Source organism: Rhodnius prolixus, unplaced genomic scaffold (genome assembly GCF_049639745.1).
Source record: "Rhodnius prolixus isolate KJV_2025 unplaced genomic scaffold, Rpr scaffold_10, whole genome shotgun sequence".
Taxonomy (NCBI): Eukaryota; Metazoa; Arthropoda; class Insecta; order Hemiptera; family Reduviidae; genus Rhodnius; species Rhodnius prolixus.
This window is the reverse complement of record NW_027411615.1, coordinates 7,192,738-7,210,684: the sequence shown is the minus strand read 5'-3', so window position 1 is coordinate 7,210,684 and position 17,947 is coordinate 7,192,738. Positions and strand designations below refer to the sequence as shown.

At 33.6% G+C, this 17,947-nt stretch overlaps 1 protein-coding gene across 5 annotated transcripts in view; it reads left to right on the top strand.

The window, feature by feature from the left end:
* Positions 1-17,947, top strand: part of LOC141457037 (uncharacterized) — a 172,986-nt gene that overhangs the window by 45,656 nt on the left and 109,383 nt on the right. The window contains exon 1 of one of the 5 annotated variants that reach the window (XM_074133548.1): positions 1,557-1,803. The exons of the other annotated variants lie outside the window; for them this stretch is intronic. The gene's annotated coding sequence lies outside the window, so the exon portion shown is untranslated. Of the gene's footprint in view, positions 1-1,556; positions 1,804-17,947 lie in introns of those variants that run through there. 5 annotated transcript variants of the gene reach the window in all.

Here is a 17,947-nt window from a genome sequence, read left to right as displayed (position 1 = left end):
TGAGAGAGAAGCAGTAAGAGAGACTGCTCAGAGTGTTCAAAGCGGATTTGATCAATTCGATTAGAACAGTTCTAATTGTTTTTAATATCGAACCTAATAATATACCACATTTTCAACTGTTTGAATAAATGTTTTCCTTTGCCATTTTGCAAATCAAATTCCTTTTGTAATTTAAATTTTTTAATTGCAGGTGAGTTTGGTAAGAGCAATCTACAGACCTTTCTCAAACAAAGTAAGGTAACAACTTATAATTGAGCAAATAATGTTAAGAGAAAATGAGACCAATTAGATGGAGCTAGCGTGCTCGTTAAGGCAATTTAAGGCTTTTTCTCTGTTTACTTGTTGAACTTTCTTAATAATGAAATGGCCCAAGGATACCGTAAGAAAAACAAGAGTAGTACTAATGAGAAAATCTCAGTTATTATCTCTGCAAGAAGTAAGGGGGCGTAAGGTTCTCTCCCTACAGCACCAATAGACAGTCTAGGAAGGGGCACGTCCAAAAAAAGAGCCTCAAAGTCAAGGCGAACCAGGCTTTTCTCATTTTTCAATCACTCTCAGGTACACATCCCAAGACAATAATTCTTCGAGGATGTTTCTTTAAATGCTCATTTTGGCACTTAAGCTGGGCAATCCAGTTGACCAGTTTTGGTTCAAAACATTGTCTCTTCCTATTAGTCACCTCAAATTGCACAATAAAGCACTATGACCTTCAAGATCTATTTCGACACGTGGTCAATAATAACTTCCCAGATATCTAAAATCTTCCTTGGATAATGGTACTAAAGGATTACATTACTCTGGAGGTGTGTTAGAGTTTTGTCCATCTCCAAATCAAGCGGCGTTCCATGTCCTTATCAGTTCTTCCAGCTGTCTTTTAGCACATTTCATTAGTGTGTTTTTTGAATTGGTGTCCCTGGTCCATGAGCACTCCTCACTACCTCTTTTTTGGAGAAAATCTCTAAATGTTTGAGAGGCCAAATTTGGGTTTTTCTTCTTAGTGAAGGTAATTGCTGCGCATTCCTTAATCCAGGTCTTCTTCGACCAATCCACTCAGGTGTTTCGGTTTTTTTTTTTATGAAACATCCGAGTGCCCTCTAACGACATAATTTTCAGAAGAAGTTACGAATCATCTACAAAAAAGTGATCTTTAACTTCGAAATCGACTAGCAACAACCAAGGTCCCAACTTAGATCCTTAAGGAATTCCTAATACTACATCTATCCCAACTGAAGAAATAGCTTCATTCCATTTGACGAACTATGTGTGCATAGAACAATTACAAAATAGTAATTTTATTGTTTCGTGATTCCATAAAAGCTACCTACTTCTTGTAACAATAGGAAATCGAAGTGATATTTTGAATAAAAAATACACTTTTACTAAAAATAAAAAATGAAAAAAAAGAAATCATTATAAAGTTTTATAAAAATAAAAAATGATTGCTAAGAGTAGATGTATATTATATACACACGTATATATTAAAAATAATTCGCTGATTGTCCAAGAGAGAGCGCTAGATTTGGATACATTTTTTTTTTGTATTAAGGCGGTACAGTTGGCAACTCTGCATGCCGCTATCAGGACAGCGGTTCCAGTTTACTGTCAGTGTTAGTTCAGTTAGCAGCGCGTGAGGTTATAGTAGAATTGCTCTTTAGTTTTTGTTGTTGAAGTTAAAATAAATTTTTCTATTTAATAAGTTCGGCTTTTAATTTTTATTTTATTTTACTTAAGAATAAAAGAAAAATAAACTTTGGATTATAGTGTGCCCGTTTAACCACCAAGGACAGTTCCTTGGTAGAAAAGGTTAGTAAACAACTTCACCAAAAAAAAAAAGAACCTGTTATCACCTTTTGCCACTTTCAATTTAATGTTTTAAAAAATTTTAATGGTAAAACTATTTTATTTAAGTAGACTCGCAGAGTATTTTTTATTCTAAATATATATTTTTTAAATTTTAAATTGTAAGGACTTGTTTTTGAAACCGCCAAATCACGTGATTTTTTAAACTTTTGATTTATAGTTTCACCTTCGTCATTTAATCATATCGCATTACAAAAAAAGAAAATCAACTTAATGGATTATTTAATAATTTTGCTCATTTACTTAAACATTCTAAATTCTAGATTAATTTATTAATATTTAATTAATTGTGAATAAATTATCATATTGCATGTTTTGTGCGTATTACTAAAATTTGTTGCTTTTTATTTAAAATTAGAAAATATTTTTAGATTATTACATAGAATTTAGTTATAATATTTTTTATTTAATTTCTGTTAATTTTGCTAATTTATTTTTAATACCTGGCATTTATGACAGACAAGCATTACTTAAATATTTTACTTGCTATATTTTTTTTTACTGCAGTATATACATATATTTTTTGAGATTATTTTTCTAACATTTTGATTGTAGGTTTTAACTGTCTTGTATCAATCATAGGTGTTATGAATAAGTGATGATTTTGCGTCTTAGTTTTCTGAAGATTTCGCTGAAACCTTATATTCTCATTGTATACTTCTAGATTTATAACTCATTATTTTCTCTAAAAAATCTGGTTAAAGGCATTTTTGGCGATAGGGTGGGCGTTGGCTTTTTAATAATGTATTATTTCTGTCTATCGTTGGATCTTTTACCATTATATAGCAATATTTTTTTCTACCTTAAATTCAGAATTTGAAGTCTTAGGGATGATCTTATTTCCAAATTTCGTGATTTTTTGCAAATTTTTTGTTAGACATTTTTTTCCACAAATATTTATTTTAGGACTGTACCGGAAGTGTGCAATTCTTGGACTTTTTTTTTTTTTTAATTCTGTTCATGAAAATAAATGTTATGGATGATATCAAGAGTACCGCCATTGTACGTTTAAAGAGAATTACTTTTGAGTTAATCTCCTTAACAAAAACTTATAGTTTAAAATATTAAGTATTCATTTTAGAACCCTAAGAATTGCATAAAAGATGGTTCTGCTGGACAGATTATAGACTTCAAAAATTTGCGGGCCGAAAAATGCAATCTTTATTTGAACAGCTTTTCGAAATTTGGCTAAAAAGTAAATTTAAAAATAAAGAGAATCCAGGAAGTTCAGAAAAATGAACGTTACTAATGAAATTATTATTTTCTTGTAACAACTATGTAACAATAATTGTGCAATTAATAGAATAAACTCGTTGATGGAACACTGAATTTCTCTTAAGTTGTTTGGGGCTCACCATCTGTATCATCTTTCAACTGGTAGCATACAGTTAATTAATGTTAACAATTAGCTAGAAAACGTTAAACGATACTTGTTTGTTTTTAAATCGATCATAGTCTACATAATAAATTTTGGCCCACGCAAAATATTTAGTATTCTTTTCAACTCTAATGATCAGGTCAAACTCGTTTTCTTAGTCCAAACTTTTCTTCGTACTTCCGAATATATCACGAACGAGACAAAAGATATCTTTCTTTGGACGTTGTCAGTGCTCTAGCTAGCAGCAATCTTAAGACTAGAATGGGAACATTGGTTAGGCTTTTTTTTCCTAGCGGTACATTCCACGAAATAGTTCCTTCCGCAAGTTTCAAGTATTTTGCCTCGAAGAATTAGACTCTGCAATCGGAGCAATAAACATGCGTATGTATATTTCTCTTTCTCTTCTTTAAGGAGACGCATTGTGCAGCCATATCCAAGGCTTTTAAGAAACAACTTGAGTGGATCTATTCCAAATTCCTTCTTCAATGAATTTGAGTCCTTGTTATAAATTAACTCCTGAAAGCCTTCCATCGAAAAAGCGGCTAACAAACTGGCTGGCTATTCCTTTACTAATTTATCAGCCTCTCCGAGCTCTTTATTTGCTTTAATAACTTTTGCTTTAATTTCGTAATCTATTATTCTTGAATTTTAAGCCTGCTTTTTTCACTTAATAAATTTTAAATACCAGTTAACTAAAACTTTGCCGATAAAGAATATAACTAACTTTACCTAAACTTTTCTTCAAACAGATCTTCTACAGCATCCCTACAAATAGTTTTATCAAAAGAAAAAAAAACTTTATTCTTAAGTTAAATATAGAGGATAAAAAAGGAGTTAAGAGGGTTGTTTCTAAGAAAAGGATAAAAAGCCGTTCGTTCGCTTCCTTTTGATCCTTTTTCAATTCAAGTTTGACGCGCAGACATTCTTCGAATATAAATTACAGTAATAATTTTCTAGAAATACGAGGGTCGTTTGAAAAGTCCGTGCAAAAATAAAAACTACTTAATTTTTTGGGGTAAACCTTTTTTATTTTTCAACATAGTCTCCTTTTAGGCTTATACACTTCGTCCAACGCTGCTCTAGTTTGTTGATCCCTTCCGAATAATAGGATTTGTCCAAGTCTGAAAAATAGCCATTCGTTTCTGCAATCACCTCCTCGTTTGAATAAAATCTTTTTCCCGCCAGCCATTTCTTCATATTGGGGAACAAATAGCAGTCAGAGGGAGCCAAGTCTGGAGAATAGGGGGGATGTGAAACGAGTTGGAACCCTATTTCCATTAATTTTGCGACCACAACTGCTGAGGTGTGAGCTGGTGCGTTGTCATGATGGAAAAGGACTTTTTTGTGGGCCAATCGTGGGCGTTTCTCTTGCAGCTCGGTTTTCAAACGGTCCAATAACGATGAATAATATGCACCTGTAATAGTTTTACCCTTTTCCAGATAGTCGATGAGGATTATTCCTTGCGAATCCCAAAAGACAGTCGCCATAATCTTGCCGGCCGAAGGAACGGTCTTCGCCTTTTTTGGCGCAGATTCCCCCTTGGTAACCCATTGTTTAGATTGTTCTTTGGTCTCAGGAGTGTAGTGATGTATCCATGTTTCATCCACAGTGACGAAACGACGCTTAAAGTCCTGCGGATTCTTCTGGAACAGCTGCAAACCGTCCTTGCAACACTTCACACGATTTCGTTTTTGGTCAAGCGTGAGCAATCGCGGCACCCATCTTGCGGATAGCTTTGTCATGTCCAAATGTTGATGCAAAATATTATGTACCCGTTCATTCGAGATGCCCACAGCACTAGCAATCGCACGCACCTTCACTCTTCTGTCATCCATCACCATATCATGGATTTTATCAATGATTTCTGGAGTAGTAACCTCAACAGGGCGTCCAGAACGTTCAGCGTCACTTGTGCCCATATGGCCACTCCGAAAATTTTGAAACCACTTATAAACTGTTCCAATCGAAGGTGCAGAGTCACCATAATGTTTATCAAGCTTCTCTTTAGTCTCCTGAGGCGTTTTGCCTTTCATAAAGTAGTGTTTAATCAACACACGAAATTCTTTTTCGTCCATTTTTTGAAAATCACTCGACTTCCTCGATTCAAACGAATGCCAAACACAAAGAAATAGACGGATCTGACTGAAACTTGTTCTTCCAAGAGATGCTACTAACTAAACATAACCTCGATACGCGCCAGTGGTGCTATCTCTCTGACTTTGCACGGACTTTTCAAACGACCCTCGTATCTGAAAAAAAGGGTAGTAAAAGAAAAATTATTGTTAGAATATAAGAAGCTACGGTAGCCGAACGGTTAAAGGCGTGGTCTGCGAAAATAAGAGGTATTTTGTGGTTACTGGGTTCGATTCTTGATTTAATCTGATTTAGATTTTATTTAATCAGTATGTGACAAATTTAAATAAAGTATGTTAGGTGTATCCGCTTACGTCAGATCGGAAGTTCTAAACCCACGTGTAAAAATAGACTAGTCTATGGTCTATTAGTGGAGTTATTTGTGATTAATATAACTAGTACAGAATCTTAGTAGAAAAGTTATCACACTATGAACTGTAATGGCGGCAGTCAAAGAAGATCTTGAGCATGATCAAAGAAGTTTAGTTATAAACAGTGACAAAGTAAATTTTACTTTTGTGTCCAGGTGAAACTTATCTTTCTACCACTAACTTGGATAACTGTCTTCTCTATTCGGCTACCTATTAAAGGTTTTGTTACTCTATTAGATAAAGACACTAAATCTAAGACAAGTTCCTTCCTGCTCGCCCTTCCAGCTGGCACCGTTTTAAAGAGGGGGGACATATTGTTTTTGGTGTCAGTAAGCGGTACTCCTTGTGTTTTTTTTTTAAATAAATTTTGTAAAGTGGTTTGGAATGTAGAGTTATTTAGTTAAATTTGATTTTGGTTCTTCTCTAGGATCTATTTAAAGATTAGAAGACTTTTCTTGTAGATGGCTGTATTAATTAAATGAAATAACGCTGTACCTGCTTTGGGTAGTTCTAATTCAAAATATGATCTCATTAGTTAGGAATTAAATACGTTTAATTCTTATTGAAGGAGCTACGCCAATGAATATTTTTTAACATTTTAAGGTTTTAAGAGCTAATAAAGCAACCGTTTTTGTATGTAAAAACTTCCCCCTCTTCCTTTCTCAATTTTCGATCTTGTTAGTATTGTCTCAAAAAGTATATCCGGTGTTTAAAACAAAGAAGAGGTTAGTGCACTATATTTCTTCGCAGAGATTCCGTCTTCCAAGTCCAGCTGCTGCTGGCTGTTACAGACTTTCTCTTAATAGTAACTACTTAAATCTCACTTCCCTAACATAGAGAACAGTGCGCAACGAGACAGCACTGTCCAGAGACCGGTAAAAAGGAACATATAAGTCCATTGTTGATGGTTTTGTTGGAAACAAAAAGGAGTGTTCTTGATTCGGCAAAGAATTCAATAATTTGAGCGTTTGAATGTGATAATAATTGGGTTCGCTTCATTGAGCCCCGATACCCACTTCTATTCCATAGTCTACATAAGTTTTGTAGATTTTTTTTTTGGCCTTCTGGGCGTGCAGATTAGCCATTAATTCAGTGTGGAGGTGTATTTATTACTTCAATAATTTACTAAATTATATTCTTTAATTATATTATATTTAAAAAATAGTATTTTTCTAATAATTAAATTATATTAGAAAGTGATTATGTTTAATATGATTTACTATTGCCTCAAGAGTTACAATATTAGCCTCTGCCAATATCTGCTGCAAATTAGTCGGCAGTTCTATCTTATTTTCCACTATGGCTTTCCAAAGATTGTCCCTGCCTTTACTTCTTTGGGGTTGGAATCAGCTTCTGCTTCCTCCCCCCATGTGCACTGTAAGTTTTGTAGATACTTTGTTGTTTAGAATTTCTTTCGGGGAACATCCTAGTAATGAGCGTTCATTATACAGTTGATTTAGTTCCAGTCTCTGGAATATAGTGGACCAGGGTTCCGACCCAGTCTTTTGTCCAACTCAAGTCTTGAGGAGCGAACTTCACCAATAGAAGAAAGAGAAGTAAGGAATTTACCATTTAACTGGTTCGGAAGACAAATGATTAAAACGGGGTTGTGATTAAACTTATCAGAATTAATTTTGATACTCCACAAACGCAAAACTATTCGTCGATAAGTCTAACATGAAGCTCTAGCCTTCCAATTGCGATCACAGAATATTTGTGTTTTGATTTATCGATTATATTGTCGACAGCAAATAAATACAGAAAAGAACAAGTGGAAATTTCTCTGCTAAAAGGCAGTTCCTCTAAGGTTCTACAGCAAAGGCTATGGCACTTCCGTTTATGCAGAATAGAATTGGAAAGAGTCTAGATTTTGGGGTAAACGGAAAAATATTTCTACGAGAATTGCATTTAAATCTAAATTTGTTTTCTTATGTAATTTTCTACTACTTAAGCACTTACAGTCAAACGATAAATACTTCAATCATTGGAGAAACATAACGGTATTTCTTTTAGCCTTCAAAAAAAATAAATAAATAATTTTTTATTAATCAGTAATTTTAGAGTTGAATGGAAAGAAATAATTACAAAAAAAATAATAATGAAATTCAGTAATGAAGGAATTACCAAGTCCTTGCGTAGTCTGTGATTGGTAATTATCTGGAGCAACTTGGAGCTCGGAGTGGTTGTTATTAAGTACAGACATTTTGATAGGGAGATGAAGGGTGGAATGTACATAATATACACTGAATAGCCAGTAATTTTAGCTAATAGAAAATAATTTGCTAAAACGTTGTTGATGATGCAATTTATAACTACTTTATATAAATATTATAAAGCTGTGCATTAAGTTTTAGTTAGTAATAATAATAAAACATTTTTAGCAACAAATTAAAAAATGAGGAGAATAAAGTGAATTACAAGTTGGTTTTAGTTACTAATCTTTATATAACTATATAGTTATGTTAAATTTGTATTTTTATATTAATACAGACTGCAAACAAACAAATGTGTGCATTGCGTCACCTCATTTGTTATGCAGAACACTTCTCCGAATTTAGATTGCAGTTTATTTTTTATTTTATTTAAATTATTACTGAGAATTCTTGCAGTTTGTCTACTTTTTCTTTTATGCACTTTTATATAAAACAAATTTTATTACTAAATTTTATGATGATTCTGTCTAGTGCGATTATTATTTACTGTACAAGAAAAGGTTGCACTTAAAGTTTTAAAGATTATTGTTTAGTTTTAATTTTAAAACTGCGTAAGAAATTTAAATTAATTCTAGAAATCGAATCGGCAAAAATCGGACATTTTCTTTTCTATCTAATTTCAGTAGAAATTAAATCTATGAAAGTTAGCTGTCTAGAAGCTAGACTCTGAATTGAATGTTTGTAAATACCATTAGTTAAATTAAAAAATGCGGCAGACGTTGTCGCAGCAGTCGAGAAATGAATCTTGTTGCACAGAACTTCTACAGAAGAAATGAACTGAGAAAAAAAGACGTTTTCATTAAAATAAGACTCCAGTTGATACAATTCGTTTTCATGTAGCTCTGTACCATGAGTAGTTCTACAGGTTAATTAGTATAACATCTCTTTTTGATGATACTATTCGTTTTCATGTAGCTCTGTACCATGAGTAGTTCTACAGGTTAATTAGTATAACATCTCTTTTTGATGATACTATTCGTTTTCATGTAGCTCTGTACTATGAGTAGTTCTACAGGTTAATAAGTATAACATCTCTTTTTGATGATACTATTCGTTTTCATGTAGCTCTGTACCATGAGTAGTTCTACAGGTTAATAAGTATAACATCTCTTTTTGATGATACTATTCGTTTTCATGTAGCTCTGTACCATGAGTAGTTCTACAGGTTAATTAGTATAACATCTCTTTTTGATGATACTATTCGTTTTCATGTAGCTCTGTACCATGAGAAGTTCTACAGGTTAATTAGTATAACATCTCTTTTTGATGATACTATTCGTTTTCATGTAGCTCTGTACCATGAGAAGTTCTACAGGTTAATTAGTATAACATCTCTTTTTGATGATACTATTCGTTTTCATGTAGCTCTGTACCATGAGTAGTTCTACAGGTTAATTAGTATAACATCTCTTTTTGATGATACTATTCGTTTTCATGTAGCTCTGTACCATGAGTAGTTCTACAGGTTAATTAGTATAACATCTCTTTTTGATGATACTATTCGTTTTCATGTAGCTCTGTACCATGAGTAGTTCTACAGGTTAATTAGTATAACATCTCTTTTTGATGATACTATTCGTTTTCATGTAGCTCTGTACCATGAGTAGTTCTACAGGTTAATTAGTATAACATCTCTTTTTGATGATACTATTCGTTTTCATGTAGCTCTGTACCATGAGAAGTTCTACAGGTTAATTAGTATAACATCTCTTTTTGATGATACTATTCGTTTTCATGTAGCTCTGTACCATGAGTAGTTCTACAGGTTAATTAGTATAACATCTCTTTTTGATGATACTATTCGTTTTCATGTAGCTCTGTACCATGAGTAGTTCTACAGGTTAATTAGTATAACATCTCTTTTTGATGATACTATTCGTTTTCATGTAGCTCTGTACCATGAGTAGTTCTACAGGTTAATTAGTATAACATCTCTTTTTGATGATACTATTCGTTTTCATGTAGCTCTGTACCATGAGTAGTTCTACAGGTTAATTAGTATAACATCTCTTTTTGATGATACTATTCGTTTTCATGTAGCTCTGTACCATGAGTAGTTTTACAGGGCCACACTAAGAGAAATGGTACCTGACTATCGCTTCCCTTTCTTCTTAGAACTATCCTGAAGAGCTTGGTTCTCATTGATCTGGAACAGCCATTCATAGAACATCTTTCGTGCTGTTAGGGGTTATGGTAGCACGAAGGAGAGGTTACTAACTAGCCCGTTCTACCACTGACTTCTTGGAGAGTCTGAGGAGTTATCAGGTGTTGGGGGGGGGTATAATTCCGTATGTATATTCCTTTTGGGGGAAGTTTAGTACAGAATATATAGAGGGCATTGGAGATTAGGTTAGGGTGGCTAGGAATTAGCTCTCAATAACTCCTACTTTTCCTTCTTTAACTTCTTTAAAATAGCTGAGTAAACTGTTTCCACACCTGGGGATGCTGTAGTGTCGTCTCAGTGGAGGATCCAATAGATTTTATTAAATATCTATGATCAAAATACTCAATTAAAAAACCATTTATTAAAAGGACGTTTCTCGTCCAATACTTAGTATACAATTTCTAAAACTGTTTCTGGTTAATAGGGCTACAAATCTAAGTAACAACATAGCTATCTAGGACCACCATCTATACATATAGTCAGTACAAATACCGAATTAGATTACTCTCGAAGACTGATGTAGCCTCAATTTCTCTGGGAATTCCCTTCCCTAGAAAAGTCTTAGGTCCTCAGTTTTCTAGGAGAGTTTCCCAAAGCAACACAGCTTCATTCATATTTTCCTGGAAACACTAGTGGTTTTTCCCCATCAAATTATCTATTATGCAAAAGATCTTATCCTAGATTTGCACTCCAAAAAATTAAAAATTCCATGCTTTAAGGTAGCCTTACCTCTTAAAAGAGTGTAACCTCCAAATTTTTAAATTGATGTCGACTGAGAATTGAAGAGATCTTCCACCTTAATGAAACTGGACAGATTGTCCTATTCTCAGAATGATCGGCTCCTCGAGGAGTATCTTACGTGCTTCAAAACTCCATATCCTGCCTCTTCTGTCTCCTTTCTTACCTGCTATCTTCTCTAGATGTCTTTCTGATCCTATTTCTCTTCGTGGGGGGCGCTTGCTGTCTCCTTACTTTCCGCTAGCCATCATCAGCTGGGGGCATCTTCCTAAACGTGCTACAACTTCAATTATGTCCATTACCTCTCTCGAAATCTATGACGTCAATTCAATTGGCTGTTCTCTACAGTGCAGTAACATTGTACATCTTCATTTATTTTTTGAGATTAACATTTCCCAATTATTTTTATAAAAATTAATTTTCTTTTCTAGCACCCGCCTGGACGTACGGTATTGAACTGTGGAGTTCAACGAAACGCTTCAATCTTCAACGAATTCAATCGCTTCAGTCTAAAATTCTCCGCACTATCGTTAACGCTCTATTTTACGTTTCAAATCTAACTATCCACATAGACCTGGAAATTCCGTTTGTAGGTCCAGGTTGCACGAACTCGTTATAAAAGTTTTCATCAGAAGTTGCACTTGACTTTGCTTGTCCGCGCATTTATCATCTCACCACCTTCTACCCAGACGATTTAAACTACAGTGGCCTTGCGATTTTCTCTCTTTTGAAGAGAGCAGCTAATCATAGTAATAACACTCCCTAAGTCGTCTCTAGGATTAGAGACCCACTGGGTAACTTCTCTCCTCAATTAGTGAGTTTGTAGTGGTGTCAGTTATTGTCATTGTTACTTATAGTGTATCCTATATTGTATCTTATAATGTAGAGCTGGTTGTAACTTAACAAATAAATTTAAAAAAAAAAAAAATTCTATCAACGTTTTGCCAAAAGTTGTGTTTAAGAAAACTGTTTGCGTGAAGTGATTGAATTAAACGTTAAAGGTCTGGTTCAATGTTAGCCATGAGTTTGTTCCATTTCTGTACAGAGTATTTTGAGAGACCCTGGCTCTTTGTGGTTTCTCTAAGTAAAACAGTGATACATGTTTGCTGAAATGTTCAAGTTCTCTATTGGACTTGATTCAGGCTTGGTTACTCTCTTCTTGAAGCTGTTGGTTCACCGAGGTGGTGATGAGATGTGGACGGATGGCAGGATGAGGAAGAAGTTTGTCGGTTAGTTTGGTCATGCGAGTGAGAACTTAAACAAAATATTATTTTAATTTCAATATTTCTCGTGTAAATTAGAGATTCAGTTAAAAGAATTGTATGCTAATATATAATTTAACAAATTGCACTTCGCCTTGAGATATTTATTACAATTTGAGTTTTGATAAAGTTTCTTTTAAAGATCAGTTTTTTGTGTAAATGATTCCCATTATTATTGATGCAGCATTCCCGTGATTGTTCATTTAAATTGCACCCAACAGTTTATTTTTCTTTCCCTGCGGCCTTCTGCAATTTGAAACAAATTTGTTCTTTTATGGCTTTTTCTTTCAAACAATTGTTTATTGTTTCGTTGTAAATTTTCATTTATCTCGTTCTGTTCTGCGGAATACTAATTTTTAACAAATACTCCTTAAAAAAAATCATGGACGTTAATTGTGTAGAAAGTTAATTTGAATTTTATATTGTTTGGCACTCTAATTTGGGAATATATTGCACTTTTATTGAATTGTTAATGTTTCATGTGGGTGGCACACTTTGCGTGTTCAGCTGGAGTTGTAATGGGAGCTTTCTTTGTAAGCTTATATTTAATTCACATTATTCACTCTCTTATTCCTTAGAAGATTTTACCGGAAGCTATTGTTTTAGGGACTTCAGCCTTTCTCTCTTTATTTCCTTTTTTCTCCCAACCCTTGGCGGCAAGAAGCTTGGTCTGAAATAATTCCGTTTCCAGTGGAACAGTCAGTCATTATGCTGAAAATGTACGCTTTGTTTTCACCTTTACATTGGTGCTGTAACGTTCCAAGAGTTTAATAAAGATGAATTATCTTTAGCATATGTCTAGTCGTGTGGTTATTTGGAAAAATGGGGAGGAAATAAATAGTGGTTGATTATTAAGCCATTCAGACTTCATCAGTTGTTTTAACCAGTTAAGCGTGTTTGACAAACCAAATCTCTATTACGGTGCGTTCGACGTGTATACTCGTTGTGATAAACATAAAATTGCCATTAACTATAAAAAAAACTCGAAATTTTAATAAAATACAATAAGAACATTATTTGGTGGGATGTTTCCTTTATCTTACCCATAGAACTGCGGTGGGAGTCAGCCAAATGATAAGTGGTTGGTACATGTTTGGTCTCCGCATTAGAGATTGGGAATTACGCCCACAAATAAAAGCTCTCAACCCCTTGGGCAATGCAGACCTCAGTACGAGCATAATTTCATTTTGCACAGAATTCAAAGCTCTATTTTTCCTTGTAAACGCTCTTGCGTCCCTAGTTAACTAGAGCAATGCATACGTGAAGCGGTGCAAGATTTTGAAAGAGCACAGATTGCTCTGGTAATCTCAAGCCCCAGAGAGATTGCAGAAAAAGTGCTTGCAGTGACTATTACAACGTTGTAAACTTTTCCCTGCGTTAAACGTGTATACACGTCATTGTCTGATTTTAATACCGCAACTATGGGGGGTTTTTAAAACTAAATTCCACGTTTAACTGGTTAAATACAGATTTAATTATTAGGAACTAGCAGAGATTAAAAGAGTTACGTGAAACTGCTGGGTACCCTCTAAGACTTCTGGTAGATTTCTCCGCAATGTGGAGATTATGTGGACATTGTCCATATTTTGAGGTCTCACAATGGTCTCATTTAAAAAAAAAAAAAAATCCATTCATTCAACTCATGATGGACTCATTTGGTTGTGACGTTAGAATGGTTAGGGATTGCCCGAAACAATTTTTATTGCTGTTCATTATTTTTGGTAACTGATACATTGTTTCAACAGGATGGAAAAATAATTGCCAATTTCAGTCATTGATATATTTTTATTATGCCTAGGGACTAGGTCATCTTCAGAGCTAATTGACAATGTAATATTTTACATCATTAAAGGGTTGGTGTGTCTTCTGTCTTGTCTGCTCATGGACTCCAGTGTTCAGAGTTCTGAGTCACACTCAGTGCATCAGCAGACAAGAAAGAAGAAACAACGACCTTTAATGATGTAAAGTATTACATTGTCAATTAGCCCTGAAGATGACCTATTTTCTAGGACGAAACGAAAGCTCGGCATAATAAAAATATGTTATGACTGAAACTGGCAGTTATTTTTCATCTTATACTTTTTATGGTATTACATTTAAAGCCCAAATAAAAAGTAAGTAAAGTAAGTAAAGTAATCGCCTATTTTTTCAGGCGGGGATTAACGTCCAACTACCAATTAGGTGTCGTGGACGGAGGCGACTAGCAAACATACTTTACTGTAAATTTCTTTTATTAACCATTAAATAAAATCCAAGGCCTAAGACCGGGAATCGAACCCAGTACCACAATGCATATTAGCTTTGCAGGTCTCGCCTCTAACCGCTCGGCTACCGTGGCGCCTGAAAGCCCAAATAATGCGAGGCCTATATTTAGAATCGATAATTGGAATACTAACAATTTAGGCAATTTGTTGAATTTTATAAAATAACTTGGCGCTTCAAATTGCTGAATTTGCATATTTTCTGCCATTAAAGGGTAAAATAAGGCTAGCAAAATTTCTTGCCATCATTAGAGTAGATAATAACTAATATCTTTCTTATTAGAAGCTGTAAAGTTCTATTTCTGTTAGAAGCCCACAAAAGTCTTACATTCTACCAACCAAGATTCAGAATTAATAAGATATGCTAAGAAACAGATATCTTAAACATTTTATCACAAAGATTACTCAGCATCAAGTTGGTATCTTTCACGCCCCAATGTACTAAGGTAGCAGATCAGCTACCAGCATCACAGTTCTTAATTTTTTGCTCCCAGGTGTAGACACTATTTTAGAAATCCTGCACCTGCTTGTCAAGGATCTTGAATAAAGTAATTCTTTTAATCTTGCTAAGACTGTTTCGTCCCAAAAGTCGCTACTGTTCAAGATGTTGCTAATTTTCCATTTGCGCAATGAAAGTTCGCATAATTGCTGAAAATATTTTTAAAAAACCACTCTTTGTGAGGCACTTAGGTATATTATTTTTTTAAAATTGTAACAAAACAGTAACGTCTAAATATTACATCTGATTAACTTCCCCTTCCCAATTTGGAATTCCAGCTATATTTTTAATTAAATATTTGGTACTTTACTAGCGAGAGTTCGGTCAATAATTCTTTAATTTTTCGACCAATTTATTGTCTTTTGCAATTCTTGGTTATTTACAATAAACTTAGGGGCAAACTCCCCTCTTAAACTATGTAAAGCGTGGAGATTCTCAAAAGCTATATTTCCCTGAAATTTCGAATCCAATGGAAACAATTGACATTCATGAAAATTGTTTTATGCATCGATAATTTTGAAACGATTGCAATACTTCCTTCCCTTTAATAGGATGGCACTATAATGTGAATATATCTTTGTCAGGATCTATGTTTGGGGACAAAATGGCGGTGTCGACGGATTATAATGTTTTTCTACGTTCAATACTCATCTAAATAAATATTATACATTATTGTATTGAACATTTCTTTATTTTAATAAATGAGAAGTAAAATTAATTTAAATAATCATTTAGACATTCTCCTGGTTGTGAATAAGTTATTAAATTCAATTTCATATCGTAGGCAGCGGGGTTGCACTGGCCTGTTTTAGTGGGAGGTGCCGAAAACAGTAATTTACTGTGAATGAGCGTAAATAATATCCTATGGAATTAATGCTCATGGTCTTAATATTATTAAACTATGTTTTTATGTTTAAAATAATAATTTACCATAGTTTTAACTACAATTGTGTTCATTACTGTGTGAGCAGAGAGACATCGGAGAGAGAGAGAACTAAAATGTGCAAGAGTGGGTAATATTATGTAGCTATGTGATGCGTAAAACACGTAATACCGCTATTTCCGTTTCACATACAAATTATAAGTGTAATAATGTCCTTAAATAGAACGTGTTGAAGCTTATATCTCTTTCTTGCATTACCTAGATGGAAATGTAGATTCTTTTTTGGTCTAGAAAAAGTAGTACCTATCTACGTGGTACTTACTTTAAAAAAACCGACTTCAGAATGGATCTTGTAAAAATGATTTGATAAAATTTTGAATCTAAGTACTGTTTCAGGCTTTTGTGGTAATAATTAGTGAGATAGGCAGTCGGTTTGGGCATCAGCATGCTCATGTTACCAGTATATAAATATGATTCTTAATTAATGTTAAATTATCGTTTTACATTGTATTAATTAACGATGGATTATCCAAATGTATTAAATTAATAATATTACATAATTTTGTTTATGTGATCAATACAAAAATTAAAACTTACTAATTAAGCCCGTATAGAAATAGGGGATAAAACCGTGATTTCAAGTTTTGGTATCATTACTTGCAAACAATTGCTAACGATTGAAATATGAACTTTCTCCGCTAAATATTTTGGTAGAATAGTTATTATTTAACGTTAGTAAAAAATGGTGGCTTCCCTTTGAACCAATCACCACCCACAGATATTGCTAAATAACTTTCTTTTAGATTTTCAACTCTTCTCTTAGATTCAAGTAGGGTAAAGTGCCCTACTTGAAGACTTGCCTCGTATGGCGTTTCAGTTAGCTAAGAAGAACAATTTGCCTCACCTTTTTTACTGCAACCAATCAAAAAGCGGATTGAAAATGAGTACGGCTATTTCTCAAACAAAAGACAAGTTATTATTATTTTCTATTTTACAATAAAATTCAATATACTTAAGGGGGACGAAATTTAGCCACTTTACCCTACTCAGGGCTTCCTAGGGGAGCAGCATTCCTGGGTTTTCTGTCGGGCTGGAGGAAGTCAGGTTAAACAAACTCTGAAGCACTCCATGAACTTGGAAAAAGCAGTCACTCTTCAGTCTGTCACTCTTCAATGTTCACGATCACCTTAACTAGAAACTGCAAACGTTTCTAGACAGTTCTTGGAGATGGTACTCTAATTTTAGGCAACTTCATAGATGCATCGCGAATATTGCGGTGGTTAAAACTGATCAGTCCTACCCAACGTAGTCTTAGCAAAATAATTAATATTATTTTGATTATTAATTATATTATTTCTTTCGTTCCTTTTGACGTTCAAACAGAATACTGACGACAGACATCGACTCCTTAATATTATAAAGTATAACCACCAGTAACTTAAAGAAATTTGAAAACATAAATGAGGAAAACAATTAGAAATATTTAAAAAATGAAAGTATTATTTCTGTTCCGCCATTTTCTATGAAATCTTCCATTTGCAACAGTTCTGTATCTACAAAATTTTAGTTAGTTAAAATTATTTTAACCTATTTTACAATTATAATTAACAGGGAAATAGATAAATATAAATTAGATTTAATGACTAAGACAATATGCTTTTTTTTCATTTTTTTAGTTTTTAGTACTTTATTAAACAATTTAAACAGACATATTTTCATTTATTTTATCGTTGTTATCAATAAGTTATGTCCTACCTTACCAGTTAGAAATTACTTTTAATTAACAAAATATTATGCATTTGCGATGAAAAGATAGTTTCTCGTTCATTAAAGGGTTGGAAAAAAAAAGTCTGTCTGATATTTAAAGTTTTTTTTTAAGTTCATTCAGAGAGCCGCCGCATTTACTGCGATAAATATGGCGCTAATGAAGTTCTAGTTATTTTAAAATACAATTTTGTTGCATTTATTGCATTAATTATTTTCTTTCTTCTCAGCAAAGATAGAATTGTAATCGTGCAGGTTCATTTTTTTTGTAGGAGAGCTACTTTTCTAGAAAAATCGATTCAACAATATGATTTTCACGCCTTAGCAAAGATCTGGCGGGTGTTTTAAAAGAGTTATTTAAGAAAAACTTGTCTTTTACTTCCAAATTACATTAAAACTAGATAAGCTTGGAATAATGTC